Source organism: Leptopilina boulardi, unplaced genomic scaffold (assembly GCF_019393585.1).
Source record: "Leptopilina boulardi isolate dan_hultmark-lab unplaced genomic scaffold, ZJU_Lbou_2.1 LbouV2_335, whole genome shotgun sequence".
Lineage (NCBI taxonomy): Eukaryota > Metazoa > Arthropoda > Insecta > Hymenoptera > Figitidae > Leptopilina > Leptopilina boulardi.
Window position 1 is genome coordinate 564017 of NW_026137902.1, and position 20249 is coordinate 584265.

Below are 20249 nucleotides of genomic sequence, written 5' to 3' on the forward strand. Positions count from 1 at the left end.
ATAATAATGAGGCGATGATATAAACCTTCGAAAGCAGTTTTTATTTAAACAAATGTAAAGAAAGAAATAATAAACAATATAAAAGAAAATAACAATAAAGTAAATGACTAAAATCGAACTGCTCGATAACTCTCAAAAATATATAATAATACAAAAATAAAGAAATCCTAAACTAACTAAATTAACAATAATAAAATAAATGCGAAACTAACTAACTAACTTAATTGTAAATGAAAGAAGTGGAAAAGAATAAAGAATAAAGAATTTTAAAAGAAGTAAGATGATAGAAGAATTTAGAAGAATAAAAGAATACAGAATAAAGAAATGAGAGAGAAAAGAAACGAGACGGTACGCCGCTGTGGTGCTGCACTAGTGCTGTATTTGATCCGCCGTAATACTGTAAAGAAACAATATTTAGTTCTCGCCATTTTGTATTTTTCCCCAGGTGAAATGCTCAATAATTATTTCCGCGAGGGAGATTCTAGAATTACGCCCCTAGCTACGAGACGAGCGAAAACTAGGTTTCGTGCACGACTAGTGATTTATTTTTAATCAATATTTCTAGATGCCGTTTCCGTACGACATTCATACTCTACGCGAAGCTAGTGCGGAAAGAGAGAGAGAGAGAGGAAAGTTACAGGTTATTCTTCCCTCCAGATGTACCTCGAGTTGAAGAATAATACCTGGTGCATCAACTCGGTGAAGAGCGAGATGTACCCCGTCTTCACAGGGTCGGTTCTCCAGGAATGGCGGGTCAGGATCGCGTCGTCCTTCCACGGATGTACCCCTGGTCAGACCTTGCGCGGCAGGTAAGAGAAGATGGAGTGCGAAGGGAGTTACTACTGCACCAAGGTGCCTAAGTACTACTCCTTCTGTAGGAGTACATCCACAAGGTCGGCCCCAGATGTACCTGAGATACCGTCCTCGAGGATGAGGTAGGCAGGGCTAGCAGCACAGATGTACCTGTGGTCCGCCTGCCCTGGGGAGGATGATCTCATTCCTCGGGAGAGACGTACCTCACCCTCGGCGATAGATTCGAAAGGAAGAGAGTAGGAGGAAAGGAGAGAGCTGCTGTCGTCCAGCCTCGAGATGTGCCTCGAGTCCGGTCGACGGCGAACTGAGGAAACTGTACGTGCAAGCAAGTATATAGCGCTTGACGTTTCTACAGGGAGCTATGGCGCGAAGTGAGAGAGGCCACGTGCTGCGCGGCAAAGTGTGCGCGTTCGGTACTCTCCTCCTGGCTATCGAGCTGAGAGCTCAACCGTATAGATATATATTCATGCATTGAAATAATTTGAATTAATATGCTGATAAAATACTTTCGTTTCAAATTAATATTTTAAATAAAATACTTTCGTTACAACCCAATGACAGCGTTAGCATTGAAAATGTTGCATTTTGAAAAATTCATTGAACAAAAGCAAGTAGATTTGTCGAAACCTGTCTGTTAGACTTTCTAAAATCAAAATCATCTGAACCTTCCATTCAAGAACTTCAATTACTAAAATTACTACTAGTGCTGAATAGGAGTGTCCGAACTAGTTATTTTGAATTGTTTAAATTCGCTTTATCGAAAGTGAATAATTTGTTTTTTACTTTCAATCAACCCAATTATGCGCGATACTTAGTAAAGTACCTCGATAATATAATAAAAATTAATAAGACACATCCAGGATTGCGTGAGCAATTTGAGCAGGGTTATTTCGGCATAAAAAGTGCAACAAAACCTTTCCTGAAACAACCAATTGATCTCACTTTCGAGCATACAATTAACGCTGATGCTGCAAATAAGCTCACTGCTATTTCTTACATTACCAATTCGACATCAGCTGGGCAGCGATAGTGCCTTAGCCATACCATTCGATCCACTATCATTTTACATACCATGGAAGAAACAGGCTTGAGTAAAGTGCAATTTATGACTGCAGATCTTTAGAAAAGCCGAATAAAGAGAAGTAAAGCACAGCTTGGCAAACTTATTGATAGCATGAAGCGTAATATTTGTTTGTATAACATTTCAACTGGCGAAGCAGCACTCGATCTCGTTGAGAAATTCTTGCTTAATGTTGAAGAGGAGGGTAACGAAAAACGAGAAGACTTCATTCAAAATTGCGTAGAGGACCCAAATAAATTCAAACATGCCATTTCCAAATTAAAGAACCACACTTTCACGGACATGGTGAAAAAGAAGAAAATTACTGTTGCTCATAAAGTAATGGAAGTGCGCATGCAGCGGGACTTATTTAGGCAGCTTCTTCACACTTCTCTGAAAAAGAACTTGATTTAGACAAGGTCCTAGCTTACCCAATGATGACAGTGCCACTGTTTCTATGTCACCTTGACGGCACAATTTGCAAAACGCAAGAATCGGTATTGATGACGATATTAGAGAAAGAAGTGAAATCCAATCCACTTCAATATACATATGTCAAAATGACAATAATTTATGTTTATTTATACTTAAAACTTCCGGACAGACAATTTTCACTTTCAGACATTAATACTCTCCACGCGGCGACTCACTAGCGCTTTACCCGCTTTTTCAAAAAAACACTTATATTTTTGAAAGTTGTGAATGAATTGACTCCAAAATCTCCAAAAAACTTCTTTATATATTAATAAACAAATGTCTCACTGGAAGTTCTTTCAACTCGAAAGTTCCTCACAGACTTTTTCTCGGCGAAGGTAAGAAATCGTGATTATCGACACGTCATCAATAATAATAATAATTTATTGAATAATTAATGATTATAAATTTTTTATTAATTTATCGTTATCTCTAGACCCAAATGCGTTTGTACACCGAATTTTAATCGTCCTATAAAAAAATCTCAAAGGAAAAAAAGATGCGTCTCTTCATTTCCTACTTGGTAGTATTTTTTAAAAATCATAATTTTCATTTTCTATTTTTTTACTTTTTGACCCGTCTGACTGGCTTTAAAGCGTACATCCGAGCGCTCGACCGATTATTGCAACGAGACTCTCAATTAGCATTTAACAGAATTGTCGTTAGACAAAACTGACATATTAACGAAATGACACACAAGCGAAATGTCAAATAACCGAATTGCCATACAGTAGAATTGTCATTTAACCGAATTGTCATGTAATCGAATAAACCATTAACCGACACGTCTATTAACCGCCAAGTCAAGTAACAGAATTGTTATTTAACAGACACGTCAATAAACCGACATGCCATTTAACAGAAATGCCATTTAACCGACATGACAATTACCCGACATGTCACATAACCGAAATATCATTTAACCGACAAGAAAAATTACCAAAACGTCATTTAAACGACACGTCAATTACCCGACATGTCAAGAGACAGAATTGTAATATAACCGAAACGTCAGTTAACCGAAAAGTCATTTAACTCGTTAATTAACAGAATTGTCATTTAACCGAAATGTCAGTTAACTGACACAGCATTTAACAGAATTGTCTTTTCATCGAAATGTCATTTAACCGAAACTATTTTAGTATGCGAGTTCACTTTCTATTGAGTATGTAGTTTTGTCGGTGAAGTAAACCTAGAGGGCAATATAATAGGAAAGTGTGCAGGTCTCCCTCTAGGTTTATTTTACCGACAAAACTATATACTAAGTAGAAAGTGAACTCACATAATAAAATGGTGTCGGGTAAATGACATTTCGGTTAAATGACAATTCTGTTAATTGACATTTCGGTTAAATGACGAATCGGTTACTGATATTTCGGTTAATTTACATTTCGGTTAAAAGACAATTCTGTTAAGTTACGAGTCGGTAAAATGACATTTCAGTTAAATTACAATTCTGTTACTTGACATGTCGGTTAATTGACATTTCTGTTTAAATGCTGATTCTGGTAACTGACAAGTCGGTTAAATGGCAATTCTGTTAATTAGCGAGTCTCTTATTTGACGTGACAGTTATATGGCGTTTCGGTCAAATGACGTTTCTGGTCAATGACGTTTCGGTTAAATTCAGTTCTGTTACTCAACATGTCGGTTAATTGTATTGTCGGTTAAATGGTGTTTCGTTCAAATTACATGTCAATAATTTGTCCTGTCGGTTAAATGACGATTTGATTAAATGTCGTTTCGGTTCAATGACAATTCGGTTAAGTGACGTTTCGGTCAAACGACGATTCTGTTATTTGCCAATTTGGTTAATTGGCCTTTGTGTTAATTGCATTTCGGTTAAATGACTGTCCGGGTAATTGACATGTGGTGCATATTCATGCGTCCCACGCGCTTGTACAATTCTTAATTGAAGATTGGCTCGGCCCTACCACCTTGTCAATCGGAATTGCATCAACATTTTCTAAGAGCATGTTTTATAGCGCAAATCTGGTCAAACGCGCATTTAATAGTTCCTACAACTAATTCACCTGCAGACTATGGCTAGGTAGAAAATGATAACAAATACGACTTTACATGGTTTTCTAGATTGCAGTTACCAAACTCTATTTCTGACATTACAATCTAGCCCAAAGAAGGTAACTTTTTTATTCGTATTGCTTATGTTATGTAAAATATATATACATAATTTATACTAGCGATGTATTCCTCGCTCGCTACTGCTCGCTCGGTTATAGTTATTCTTATTGTTGTTTCCTTATTGTAGTTTATATATAATATATATATACACTACCGTCCGAAATTGTGCGAACTCTGCTTTTCAACAACTATAAAACTGTTCAAATCTTCAAAAATATTAAAACTAAAATGTTTTCCTCTTTATTTTATTAAAGCTAATAAAAGTCTGAAAGAAATGACACCTTGACAAAGAGAATATGTTAATTTTTCAATTAGATATCTAAGAAAAACCCAATTTTCAACGTTTTTACTATTTTTTTAATTTCTCTGGCAAAAATTAATATTTTCAAACGTTCTTAGGCTCATTGAAATCGTATTTTGTCATGCAATTCAAATTATATAAAACAATTGATGTACACATTCTTCCCTAGCGTATGCAAACCGTGAAAGTTGGCTCATAAAATGTCAAAAACTTGTGATTAATATTTATATGACAAAAAATGACCAGTAAAATGTATAAATCTTAAATTTACTTACATAAATCAGAGAAGTTTAGAATGATATATTTACTTGATTTTTAAACATTATATTTTATTGTAGAATTAAATTTAAATTTTTTGACATTTTATGAGACAACTTTCACAGTTTGCATACGCTAGGGAAGAATGTCTACATGAATTGTTTTATATAATTTGAATTGCATAACAAAATACGATTTCAATGAGCCTAAGAACGTTTAAAAATATTAATTTTTGCCAGAGAAATAAAAAAAATAGTAAAAACATTGAAAATTGGGTTTTTCTTAGATATCTAATTGAAAAATTAACATATTCTCTTTGTCAAGGTGTCATTTCTTTCAGAATTTTATTAGCTTTAATAAAATAAAGAGGAAAAAATTTTAGTTTTAATATTTTTGAAGATTTGAACAGTTTTATAGTTGTTGAAAAAGCAGAGTTCGCACAATTTCGGACGGTAGTGTAATTTATGTTTTAAATTAATATTTTATTAATATTATATAAAATTGATCTTAATTTTGATCAGTAACATTGAAGGATGAAATGACAATTGTTAAATATTAAATGTTTTTTATAATTAAAATTATAACAACAAATATTGAATTATCTTTCCCCATTTGTTACTTAGACCCATCCCTTGATAGTGAAATTAAACCTAGAGAAAATAAAGTAAATGTGAACACTTTAACAAAAATTCAGATACATATTTGATTATATTGTTGATGTATTTTACAATAAAATTAAAAATAGAAATATCTTCATTGATGGTCCTGGAGGCAGTAGTAAAAGTTACTTACTAAATGCAATTATTGAATTCTTCAATGAAAATGAAATTTCTATAATGTCAGAGGAATGGACAGGGATAGCAGCAAATTTATTGATAAATGGCAAAACTGTACACACAACGTTTAAATTACCATTGACGATAAATGATCAACTAATGCAATATAAATCCTAATATAATTGATGGCCAAAAAATTAAAGAATGTCAAATAATAATTTGGGATGAAATAACCATGACTTCAAAGCATGCTTTTGAAGCAGTAAATAGATTGTTAAAAAATTTATGTAAAAGTACAGAAAGTTTTGGTAATAAAATTATTATTGCATCTGGCGATTTTAGACCAACTTTACCAATTATTAGACATGGAAATAGAACATTGACAGTAAATAATTGTGTTAAAAAAAGTGAATTTTGTAATTTTGCCAGGAATTACATTGTCACCGACTAACGAAGAAATACCAATTCAAATGTCAAGAAAGCAAATTCCAATAAGGCTTGGATTTCCTTTAACAATAAACAAATCTCAAGGCCAATCTTTCCAAAAAGTAAGCATATATCTTTCATCACATGTTTTTAGTCACAGACAATTATATGTTGCTTTATTAAGAGTAACTTCTAAATATAATCTTAAAGTATTATTAAATAAAAATTCAAGTATTACACCTATCGAAAAACAAATTAAAAAAGAGATAGGCAATGAAAAAGAAATTTCTGAAAGAAACATTTTTTACCAAGAAATATTACAATAATATTTAACACATGTTTTTAAAAAATTCGACTACGAGGAAATCTACTTTATAAATAAATTATATCATTGAATTGGAAATAGCTGCGCTGAACAGTAACGGCAGCGCCATAAAAAAATCTTCTATTATATTAAGTTAACAAATTTCGAAAAACGACACCGACCCCGTGACCTCGACACCGTTTTTGAAAAATCTATTTTCAATTATTTTCAAATAAATCAAAATACTTTGCATATATGCTGTTAGAAAATCTTACAAACTATTTTTATGCAACATCTTTTTTCAATTTTAACCCGAAAAAGGGTTATTTTTCAATTTTAACCCGATAAAGGGTTATTTTGCAATTTTTAAAGAATTTTTTGATTTTTTCAATTTTTTATTATTATTTTTTATTATTTATTGTTGTTTTTTCAATTTTTAGTTAGTAACCTATAATATTGAGTCTAATTTTAAGTGTCATTAAAATCAAATGTTTTTAACTTAATAATTTTAACATTTCTTAATTTAAAACGAAACATCTTCTATTATATTAAGTTAACAAATTTCGAAAAACGACACCGACCCCGTGACCTCGACACCGTCCTTTAAAAATCTAGTTTCAATTATTTTCAAATAAATCAAAATACTTTGCATATATGCTGTTAGAAAATCTTACAAACTATTTTTATGTAACATCTTTTTCAATTTTAACCCGCAAAAGGGTTATTTTGCAATTTTTTAAGAATTTTTTGATTTTTTCAATTTTTTGTTATTATTTTTTATTATTTATTGTTGTTTTTTCAATTTTTAGTTAGTAACCTATAATATTGTGTCTAATTTTAAGTGTCATTAAAATCAAATGTTTTTAACTTAATAATTTTAACATTTCTTAATTTAAAACGAAACATCTTCTATTATATTAAGTTAACAAATTTCGAAAAACAACACCGACCCCGTGACCTTGACACCGTCCTTGAAAAATCTATTTTCAATTATTTTCAAATAAATCAAAATACTTTGCATATATGCTGTCAGAAAATCTTACAAACGTTTTTTATATAACATCTTTTTTCAATTTTAACCCGAAAAAGGGTTATTTTGCAATTTTTAAGAATTTTTTGATTTTTTCAATTTTTTATTATTACTTTTTATTATTTATTGTTGTTTTATAAATTTTTAGTTAGTAACCTATAATATTGTGTCTAATTTTAGGTGTCATTAAAATCAAATGTTTTTAACTTAATAATTTTAACATTTCTTAATTTAAAACGAAACATCTTCTATTATATTAAGTTAACAAATTTCGAAAAACGACACCGACCCCGTGACCTCGACACCGTCCTTGAAAAATCTATTTTCAATTATTTTCAAATAAATCAAAATACTTTGCATATATGCTGATAGAAAATCTTACAAACTTTTTTTATGTAACATCTTTTTTCAATTTTAACCCGAAAAAGGGTTATTTTGCAATTTTTTAAGAATTTTTTGATTTTTTCAATTTTTTATTATTATTTTTTATTATATATTGTTGTTTTTTCAATTTTTAGTTAGTAACCTATAATATTGTGTCTAATTTTAGGTGTCATTAAAATCAAATGTTTTTAACTTAATAATTTTAACATTTCTTAATTTATAACGAAACATCTTCTATTATACACTACCGTCCGAAATTGTGCGAACTCTGCTTTTTCAACAACTACAAAACTGTTCAAATCTTCAAAAATATTAAAACTAAAATTTTTTCCTCTTTATTTTATTAAAGTTAATAAAATTCTGAAAGAAATGACACCTTGACAAAGAGAATATGTTAATTTTTCAATTAGATATCTAAGAAAAACCCAATTTTCAATGTTTTTACTATTTTTTTTATTTCTCTGGCAAAAATTAATATTTTTAAACGTTCTTAGGCTCATTGAAATCGTATTTTGTTATGCAATTCAAATTATATAAAACAATTCATGTACACATTCTTCGCTAGCGTATGCAAACCGTGAAAGTTGGCTCATAAAATGTCAAAAAATTGTGATTAATATTTATATGACAAAAAATGATCAGTAAAATGTATAAATCTTAAATTTACTTACATAAATCAGAGAAGTTTAGAATGATATATTTAGTTGATTTTTAAACATTATATTTTATTGTAGAATTAAATTTAAATTTTTTGACATTTTATGAGCCAACTTTCACGGTTTGCATACGCTAGGGAAGAATGTGTACATGAATTGTTTTATATAATTTGAATTGCATAACAAAATACGATTTCAATGAGCCTAAGAACGTTTAAAAATATTAATTTTTGCCAGAGAAATAAAAAAAATAGTAAAAACATTGAAAATTGGGTTTTTCTTAGATATCTAATTGAAAAATTAACATATTCTCTTTGTCAGGGTGTCATTTCTTTCAGAATTTTATTAGCTTTAATAAAATAAAGAGGAAAAAATTTTAGTTTTAATATTTTTGAAGATTTGAACAGTTCTATAGTTGTTGAAAAAGCAGAGTTCGCACAATTTCGGACGGTAGTGTATTAAGTTAACAAATTTCGAAAAACAACACCGACCCCGTGACCTTGACACCGTCCTTGAAAAATCTATTTTCAATTATTTTCAAATAAATCAAAATACTTTGCATATATGCTGTTAGAAAATCTTACAAACTTTTTTTATGTAACATCTTTTTTCAATTTTAACCCGAAAAAGGGTTATTTTGCAATTTTTTAAGAATTTTTTGATTTTTTCAATTTTTTATTATTATTTTTTATTATATATTGTTGTTTTTTCAATTTTTAGTTAGTAACCTATAATATTGTGTCTAATTTTAGGTGTCATTAAAATCAAATGTTTTTAACTTAATAATTTTAACATTTCTTAATTTATAACGAAACATCTTCTATTATATTAAGTTAACAAATTTCGAAAAACAACACCGACCCCGTGACCTTGACACCGTCCTTGAAAAATCTATTTTCAATTATTTTCAAATAAATCAAAATACTTTGCATATATGCTGTTAGAAAATCTTACAAACTTTTTTTATGTAACATCTTTTTTCAATTTTAACCCGAAAAAGGGTTATTTTGCAATTTTTTAAGAATTTTTTGATTTTTTCAATTTTTTATTATTATTTTTTATTATTTATTGTTGTTTTATAAATTTTTAGTTAGTAACCTATAATATTGTGTCTAATTTTATGTGTCATTAAAATCAAATGTTTTTAACTAAATAATTTTAACATTTCTTAATTTAAAACGAAACATCTTCTATTATATTAAGTTAACAAATTTCGAAAAACAACACCGACCCCGTGACCTTGACACCGTCCTTGAAAAATCTATTTTCAATTATTTTCAAATAAATCAAAATACTTTGCATATATGCTGTTAGAAAATCTTACAAACTATTTTTATGTAACATCTTTTTCAATTTTAACCCGCAAAAGGGTTATTTTGCAATTTTTTAAGAATTTTTTGATTTTTTCAATTTTTTGTTATTATTTTTTATTATTTATTGTTGTTTTTTCAATTTTTAGTTAGTAACCTATAATATTGTGTCTAATTTTAGGTGTCATTAAAATCAAATGTTTTTAACTAAATAATTTTAACATTTGTTAATTTAAAACGAAACATCTTCTATTATATTAAGTTAACAAATTTCGAAAAACAACACCGACCTTGTGACCTTGACACCGTCCTTGAAAAATCTATTTTCAATTATTTTCAAATAAATCAAAATACTTTGCATATATGCTGTTAGAAAATCTTACAAACTATTTTTATGTAACATCTTTTTTCAATTTTAACCCGAAAAAGGGTTATTTTGCAATTTTTTAAGAATTTTTTGATTTTTTCAATTTTTTATTATTATTTTTTATTATTTATTGTTGTTTTTTCAATTTTTAGTTAGTAACCTATAATATTGTGTCTAATTTTAGGTGTCATTAAAATCAAATGTTTTTAACTTAATAATTTTAACATTTCTTAATTTAAAACGAAACATCTTCTATTATATTAAGTTAACAAATTTCGAAAAACGACACCGACCCCGTGACCTCGACACCGTCCTTGAAAAATCTATTTTCAATTATTTTCAAATAAATCAAAATACTTTGCATATATGCTGTTAGAAAATCTTACAAACTTTTTTTATGTAACATCTTTTTTCAATTTTAACCCGAAAAAGGGTTATTTTGCAATTTTTTAAGAATTTTTTGATTTTTTCAATTTTTTATTATTATTTTTTATTATTTATTGTTGTTTTATAAATTTTTAGTTAGTAACCTATAATATTGTGTCTAATTTTAGGTGTCATTAAAATTAAATGTTTTTAACTAAATAATTTTAACATTTCTTAATTTAAAACGAAACATCTTCTATTATATTAAGTTAACAAATTTCGAAAAACAACACCGACCCCGTGACCTTGACACCGTCCTTGAAAAATCTATTTTCAATTATTTTCAAATAAATCAAAATACTTTGCATATATGCTGTTAGAAAATCTTACAAACTATTTTTATGTAACATCTTTTTCAATTTTAACCCGCAAAAGGGTTATTTTGCAATTTTTTAAGAATTTTTTGATTTTTTCAATTTTTTGTTATTATTTTTTATTATTTATTGTTGTTTTTTCAATTTTTAGTTAGTAACCTATAATATTGTGTCTAATTTTAGGTGTCATTAAAATCAAATGTTTTTAACTAAATAATTTTAACATTTGTTAATTTAAAACGAAACATCTTCTATTATATTAAGTTAACAAATTTCGAAAAACAACACCGACCCCGTGACCTTGACACCGTTCTTGAAAAATCTATTTTCAATTATTTTCAAATAAATCAAAATACTTTGCATATATGCTGTTAGAAAATCTTACAAACTATCTTTATGTAACATCTTTTCTCAATTTTAACCCGAAAAAGGGTTATTTTTCAATTTTAACCCGAAAAAGGGTTATTTTTCAATTTTTTAAGAATTTTTTGATTTTTTCAATTTTTTATTATTATTTTTTATTATTTATTGTTGTTTTATCAATTCTTAGTTAGTAACCTTTAATATTGTGTCTAATTTTAGGTGTCATTAAAATCAAATGTTTTTAACTTGATAATTTTAACATTTCTTAATTTAAAACGAAACATCTTCTATTATATTCAGTTAACAAATTTCGAAAAACGACACCGACCCCGTGACCTCGACACTGTCCTTGAAAAATCTATTTTCAATTATTTTCAAATAAATCGAAATACTTTGCATATATGCTGTTAGAAAATCTTACAAACTATTTTTATGTAACATCTTTTTTCAATTTTAACCCGAAAAAGGGTTATTTTTCAATTTTTTAAGAATTTTTTGATTTTTTCAATTTTTTATTATTATTTTTTATTATTTATTGTTGTTTTTTCAATTTTTAGTTAGTAACCTATAATATTTTGTCTAATTTTAATTGTCATTAAAATCAAATGTTTTTAACTTAATAATTTTAACATTTCTTAATTTAAAACGAAACATCTTCTATTATATTAAGTTAACAAATTTCGAAAAACGACACCGACCCCGTGACCTCGACACCGTCCTTTAAAAATCTAGTTTCAATTATTTTCAAATAAATAAAAATACTTTGCATATATGCTGTTAGAAAATCTTACAAACTACTTTTATGTAACATCTTTTTTCAATTATAACCCGAAAAAGGGTTATTTTGCAATTTTTTAAGAATTTTTTGATTTTTTCAATTTTTTATTATTATTTTTTATTATTTATTGTCGTTTTTTCAATTTTTAGTTAGTAACCTATAATATTGTGTCTAATTTTAAGTGTCATTAAAATAAAATGTTTTAAACTTAATAATTTTAACATTTCTTAATTTAAAACGAAACATCTTCTATTATATTAAGTTAACAAATTTCGAAAAACATCACCGACCCCGTGACCTTGACACCGTTCTTGAAAAATCTATTTTCAATTATTTTCAAATAAATCAAAATACTTTGCATATATGCTGTTAGAAAATCTTACAAACTATCTTTATGTAACATCTTTTTTCAATTTTAACCCGAAAAAGGGTTATTTTTCAATTTTAGCCCGAAAAAGGGTTATTTTGCAATTTTTTAAGAATTTTTTGATTTTTTCAATATTTTATTATTATTTTTTATTATTTATTGTTGTTTTATCAATTCTGAGTTAGTAACCTTTAATATTGTGTCTAATTTTAGGTGTCATTAAAATCAAATGTTTTTAACTTAATAATTTTAACATTTCTTAATTTAAAACGAAACATCTTCTATTATATTCAGTTAACAAATTTCGAAAAACGACACCGACCCCGTGACCTCGACACTGTCCTTGAAAAATCTATTTTCAATTATTTTCAAATAAATCGAAATACTTTGCATATATGCTGTTAGAAAATCTTACAAACTATTTTTATGTAACATCTTTTTTCAATTTTAACCCGAAAAAGGGTTATTTTGCAATTTTTTAAGAATTTTTTGATTTTTTCAATTTTTTATTATTATTTTTTATTATTTATTGTCGTTTTTTCAATTTTTAGTTAGTAACCTATAATATTGTGTCTAATTTTAAGTGTCATTAAAATAAAATGTTTTAAACTTAATAATTTTAACATTTCTTAATTTAAAACGAAACATCTTCTATTATATTAAGTTAACAAATTTTGAAAAACATCACCGACCCCGTGACCTCGACACTGTCCTTGAAAAATCTATTTTCAATTATTTTCAAATAAATCAAAATACTTTGCATATATGCTGTTAGAAAATCTTACAAACTATCTTTATGTAACACCTTTTTTCAATTTTAACCCGAAAAAGGGTTATTTTGCAATTTTTTAAGAATTTTTTTAATTTTTTCAATTTTTTATTATTATTTTTTATTATTTATTGTCGTTTTTTCAATTTTTAGTTAGTAACCTATAATATTGTGTCTAATTTTAAGTGTCAGTAAAATAAAATGTTTTAAACTTAATAATTTTAACATTTCTTAATTTAAAACGAAACATCTTCTATTATATTAAGTTAACAAATTTCGAAAAACATCACCGACCCCGTGACCTTGACACCGTTCTTGAAAAATCTATTTTCAATTATTTTCAAATAAATCAAAATACTTTGCATATATGCTGTTAGAAAATCTTACAAACTATCTTTATGTAACATCTTTTTTCAATTTTAACCCGAAAAAGGGTTATTTTTCAATTTTAGCCCGAAAAAGGGTTATTTTGCAATTTTTTAAGAATTTTTTGATTTTTTTAATATTTTATTATTATTTTTTATTATTTATTGTTGTTTTATCAATTCTGAGTTAGTAACCTTTAATATTGTGTCTAATTTTAGGTGTCATTAAAATCAAATGTTTTTAACTTAATAATTTTAACATTTCTTAATTTAAAACGAAACATCTTCTATTATATTCAGTTAACAAATTTCGAAAAACGACACCGACCCCGTGACCTCGACACTGTCCTTGAAAAATCTATTTTCAATTATTTTCAAATAAATCGAAATACTTTGCATATATGCTGTTAGAAAATCTTACAAACTATTTTTATGTAACATCTTTTTTCAATTTTAACCCAAAAAGGGTTATTTTGCAATTTTTTAAGAATTTTTTGATTTTTTCAATTTTTTATTATTATTTTTTATTATTTATTGTCGTTTTTTCAATTTTTAGTTAGTAACCTATAATATTGTGTCTAATTTTAAGTGTCATTAAAATAAAATGTTTTAAACTTAATAATTTTAACATTTCTTAATTTAAAACGAAACATCTTCTATTATATTAAGTTAACAAATTTTGAAAAACATCACCGACGCCGTGACCTCGACACTGTCCTTGAAAAATCTATTTTCAATTATTTTCAAATAAATCAAAATACTTTGCATATATGCTGTTAGAAAATCTTACAAACTATCTTTATGTAACACCTTTTTTCAATTTTAACCCGAAAAAGGGTTATTTTGCAATTTTTTAAGAATTTTTTTAATTTTTTCAATTTTTTATTATTATTTTTTATTATTTATTGTCGTTTTTTCAATTTTTAGTTAGTAACCTATAATATTGTGTCTAATTTTAAGTGTCAGTAAAATAAAATGTTTTAAACTTAATAATTTTAACATTTCTTAATTTAAAACGAAACATCTTCTATTATATTAAGTTAACAAATTTCGAAAAACATCACCGACCCCGTGACCTTGACACCGTTCTTGAAAAATCTATTTTCAATTATTTTCAAATAAATCAAAATACTTTGCATATATGCTGTTAGAAAATCTTACAAACTATCTTTATGTAACATCTTTTTTCAATTTTAACCAGAAAAAGGGTTATTTTTCAATTTTAACCCGAAAAAGGGTTATTTTGCAATTTTTTAAGAATTTTTTGATTTTTTTAATTTTTTATTATTATATTTTATTATTTATTGTTGTTTTATCAATTCTGAGTTAGTAACCTTTAATATTGTGTCTAATTTTAGGTGTCATTAAAATCAAATGTTTTTAACTTAATAATTTTAACATTTCTTAATTTAAAACGAAACATCTTCTATTATATTAAGTTAACAAATTTCGAAAAACATCACCGACCCCGTGACCTTGACACCGTTCTTGAAAAATCTATTTTCAATTATTTTCAACTAAATCAAAATACTTTGCATATATGCTGTTAGAAAATCTTACAAACTATCTTTATGTAACATCTTTTTTCAATTTTAACCCGAAAAAGGGTTATTTTTCAATTTTAACCCGAAAAAGGGTTATTTTTCAATTTTTTAAGAATTTTTTGATTTTTTCAATTTTTTATTATTATTTTTTATTATTTATTGTTGTTTTATCAATTCTTAGTTAGTAACCTTTAATATTGTGTCTAATTTTAGGTGTCATTAAAATCAAATGTTTTTAACTTGATAATTTTAACATTTCTTAATTTAAAACGAAACATCTTCTATTATATTAAGTTAACAAATTTCGAAAAACGACACCGACCCCGTGACCTTGACACCGTCCTTTAAAAATCTAGTTTCAATTATTTTCAAATAAATCAAAATACTTTGCATATATGCTGTTAGAAAATCTTACAAACTATTTTTATGTAACATCGTTTTTCAATTATAACCCGAAAAAGGGTTATTTTGCAATTTTTTAAGAATTTTTTGATTTTTTCAATTTTTTATTATTATTTTTTATTATTTATTGTCGGTTTTTCAATTTTTAGTTAGTAACCTATAATATTGTGTCTAATTTTAAGTGTCATTAAAATAAAATGTTTTAAACTTAATAATTTTAACATTTCTTAATTTAAAACGAAACATCTTCTATTATATTAAGTTAACAAATTTCGAAAAACATCACCGACCACGTGACCTCGACACTGTCCTTGAAAAATCTATTTTCAATTATTTTCAAATAAATCAAAATACTTTGCATATATGCTGTTAGAAAATCTTACAAACTATCTTTATGTAACACCTTTTTTCAATTTTAACCCGAAAAAGGGTTATTTTGCAATTTTTTAAGAATTTTTTGATTTTTTCAATTTTTTATTATTATTTTTTATTATTTATTGTTGTTTTATCAATTTTTAGTTAGTAACCTATAATATTGTGTCTAATTTTAAGTGTCATTAAAATTAAATGTTTTTAACTGAATAATTTTAACATTTCTTAATGTAAAACGTAACATCTTCTATTACACAGGCACACAAAAAAAAAAAAGTTGTCTGTTTCTTGAACTACACATATATTTCCTATAGTATTTTGGCCCGCTGAAACCGAATCTGAGCTCAGAATTGCTCCATCACCCTCAGTTTTTTTTTAAATCGACCAAAACCACCCTTAAACGGACAAATTCACACTTCGGAGATAAAAAATAAATCAACTTATTTTTAAAAAAAACCAAATTTTACATCTACGAAACTTTGCTCCACTAACTCAAAAACAAAGCCAGCATTGATCCAGCACCCCCTGAATTTTTTTAATCGAAAAAACTACCCCTAATCTGAAGAATCAAATTCAGGAGGTAAAACAATAAAATAACTGATTAAAAAATTTTATAACCAGGTATTTTTACTCCAGCAAGGCAGAAACAAAGCCAGAAATGCTCCCTCACCCTCTAAATTTTTTTTAAATCGAAAAAACCACCCTTAAATAGAAAAAATCAAATTTAAGAAGTAAAAAAATATTAAATTACCGGCTTTTTTTAAAAACAGAACCTTACATGTTTGTAGTTTTGCTCTACTAACTCAAAAAAATAAAGCCATTATTGATCCATCACCCTCTGAATTTTTTTAAATAAAAAAAACTACCCTTAATATAAAGAATCAAACTTAGGAGGTAAAACAATACAATAACTGATTAAAAAATTTTATAACCAGATATTTTTACTCCAGCAATGCAGAAAAGCCAGAAATGCTCCCTCACCCTCTAAAATTTTTTTAAATAGAAAAAACCACCCTTAAATAGAAAAATTCAAATTTAGGAGATTAAAAATTAAATAACTGACTTTTTTAAAACAGAACCTTACTACATCTATGTATTTCCGCTCCACTAACGCAAAAACAAAGCCAGAATTGATTCATCAACCTCTGAATTTGTTTAATCGAAAAAACTACCCCTAATCGGAAGAATCAAATTCAGGAGGTAATACAATATAATAACTGATTGAAAAATTTTACAGCCAGGTATGTTTCCGCATTGCTGGAGTAAAAATACCTGGTTATAAACTTTTTTAAATAGTTATTTTTTTGTTTTACCTCCTAAGTAGTTTTTTTTATTTAAAAAAATTCAGAGGGTGATGGATCAATGCTGGCTTTATTTTTTTAAGTTAGTAAAGCAAAACTACATACATGTAAGGTTCTGTTTTTAAAAAAAGCCAGTAATTTAATATTTTTTTACTTCTTAAATTTGAATTTTTCTATTTAAGGGTGGTTTTTTCGATTTAAAAAAAATTTAGAGGGTGAGGGAGCATTTCTGGCTTTGTTTCTGCATTGCTGGAGTAAAAATATCTGCTTATAAAATTTGTCAATCAGTTATTTTGTTGTTTTATCTCCTGAATTTGATTCTTCAGATTAGGGGTAGTTTTTTTATTTAAAAAAATTCAGAGGGTGATGGATCAATGCTGGCTTTATTTTTTTGAGTTAGTAGAGCAAAACTACAAACATGTAAGGTTCTGTTTTTAAAAAAAGCCGGTAATTTAATATTTTTTTACTTCTTAAATTTGATTTTTTCTATTTAAGGGTGGTTTTTTCGATTTAAAAAAAATTTAGAGGGTGAGGGAGCATTTCTGGCTTTGTTTCTGCATTGCTGGAGTAAAAATACCTGGTTATAAAATTTTTTAATCAGTTATTTTATTGTTTTACCTCCTGAATTTAATTCTTCAGATTAGGGGTAGTTTTTTCGAATAAAAAAATTCAGGGGGTGCTGGATCAATGCTGGCTTTGTTTTTGAGTTAGTGGAGCAAAGTTTCGTAGATGTAAAATTTGGTTTTTTTTAAAAATAAGTTGATTTATTTTTTATCTCCGAAGTGTGAATTTGTCCGTTTAAGGGTGGTTTTGGTCGATTTAAAAAAAAACTGAGGGTGATGGAGCAATTCTGAGCTTAGATTCGGTTTCAGCGGGTCAAAATACTATAGGAAATATATGTGTAGTTCAAGAAACAGACAACTTTTTTTTTTTGTGTGCCTGTGTTATTAGCCCCGATGTTAGTGGCTTAAAAACATTAAAAATCGAGATAAGGTAAGTAAAAATATTTATAAATTTTTTAATTAAATACAAAATATAACTATTAAATATTTATTTTACTAAAACTTGCATTTTAAAATTTCTAAAAATTCTCAGCGCAATTTTGCTACAAATTGTTCTTAAAACTTTTCGACAATTTTGCTTAGCATGTTTGCTGAAAGTTTTTGCTGCAAACTTGCCAAGGGAGGACATTTCAATATTTGCCACAAGTTTGCTGCAAACTTACCTTACAAACTTTCAAACATTGCACTGCAAACTTGCTGCAAGTTTCCGTGCTATTTGGGTAGTTTCAAAATTTCTAAGTTTCGCTCGTGTGTGCAAAATCGTGTTGAACGTATAAGTTTGATGGTAATAGAGGTTGCCTTTGCTGTCATCAGGGAAAAGATTATCTATTTCATGTTCTTTTTGATTGCCCTTCTTGCGAGCATTTGTGTGAAAGTGCTTTGCCGAAAGTGTTTGCGGGTTTGGACGCTATGGATGGTATATTGGGTGTTTTATCTTCTGATGACAATTTTGTAATTAAACAATTTATTGAGCTTTTGCAGTTAGTTCTTCGGGAGAGAAATAGTTTTAAACTGTAGTATGTTCAATGCTTAATTTATATTTAATTAATTTATTTATATCTAAGTTTTCTTATTTATATTGATGTAATAACGATTTTCCTCTTGTTAAATGGCTTAAAACAAGTGTAAATAAATCTAAATCGTGTCGAACAGTGCTGTAACCGCCATTTTGAATTATTAAAAACTAATACCGAATCAGCGATCCCGAAAACCCACGAGTAAAGATTTTAAGGCAAATTGAATAAATTTTCAAAAAATTCGTCAATCATATTGGATCCGCCATTTAGGATCATAATGGATTCATAATCAGCGACCCTGCCCCCAATAATGAGGTTCTAAACAAATTCGACGAAATTTTTAAATAATCGTCAGCCATATTGGATTCGACATTATGAATTTCGAAAAATTTGATATCGGAATCATAATCAGCGACCTTGAAAACACCGAATTAACAATTTTCAGGTAAATTGTACCAATTTTCAAAACAGTTGGCTGCCATATTGTATCCGGTATTTTGAATTATAAAAAACTTATATCGAATTCGTAATCAGCGACCCCGAAAACCCCCGAGTAACAATTTTCAGGCAAATTAGATCGATTTTAAAAAAAGTCGTCTGCCATATTGTATCCGCGATTTTAAATTTTGAAAAATTAACATTGGATTTGGAATGCAACCCTCTAAGATATTTAAAGAATATTTGTGTGGACATTTGCTTCATACTTTGAATATGCATGTGATTGATTGATGGCACTTAATCAAGCCATTAATGGACAAAATGTCAAAAAACATTAAACTGATTGGCAAACATTATATTTATTACATTATCATTATAACATTGTTCTTAACAGTTTTTGGTCTTAATATTTTCAGTAAACTGCTTCTCATTATAGGTTGCTTATGATATATGGCACGTTATAACAGAAAAACTTAAATCTTACCTTTATAGTAGATAATAAGTTTTTTCAAAAAAGAAATTGTGTCATTAAACGGACAAAAAAATTTGGCTATATCACGTACTACTTGATCAACGGTTGCAAAGCATTTGTGTCAAATACTGAAAGAACGGAATTTATACAATGCTTTGGTAATCCGATAAAAAATCAATTACTCGTTATCGGCTAGGACCAGATGGGACATATGCAGTGGTGCATGAAAGTATATAAAATCACCTTTGTGTGAAATGACTATTTAATGGATAGGAAAATAAGAAAACTATTTTGAATTTCCTACTACGATAAAAAAAATTTAATTTAGCTTTTATGTGTCAATATATTGATATTACTTAAATTTTGATTTAATAAAATAAATGTTCTACTTAATTACTAAATCATTTTACATGAAGATGCAAACCGTGAATGTTGGCTCAAAAAAAATTTTTAAATCA

The 20249-nt window shown here is 27.3% G+C and overlaps 1 protein-coding gene and 1 long non-coding RNA gene across 3 annotated transcripts in view; one reads left to right on the forward strand and one right to left on the reverse strand.

Annotated features, from left to right (window-relative positions):
• Nucleotides 1-19920, reverse strand: part of LOC127285560 (uncharacterized) — a 153092-nt gene extending 133172 nt beyond the window's left edge. Inside the window, exon 1 of the mRNA XM_051311652.1 lies at nucleotides 19804-19920. The gene's annotated coding sequence lies outside the window, so the exon portion shown is untranslated. The remainder of the gene's footprint in view (nucleotides 1-19803) is intronic.
• Nucleotides 12243-15406, forward strand: LOC127285561 (uncharacterized). 2 transcript variants are annotated; one of them, XR_007843613.1, is made up of 4 exons: nucleotides 12243-12363; nucleotides 12763-13132; nucleotides 13903-14150; nucleotides 15290-15406. It is a non-coding gene; the product is annotated as an uncharacterized LOC127285561 (long non-coding RNA). The 2 variants fall into 2 exon arrangements; XR_007843614.1 differs by lacking the exon at nucleotides 15290-15406 and adding an exon at nucleotides 14891-15017.
• Nucleotides 19921-20249: the final 329 nt, after the last annotated feature.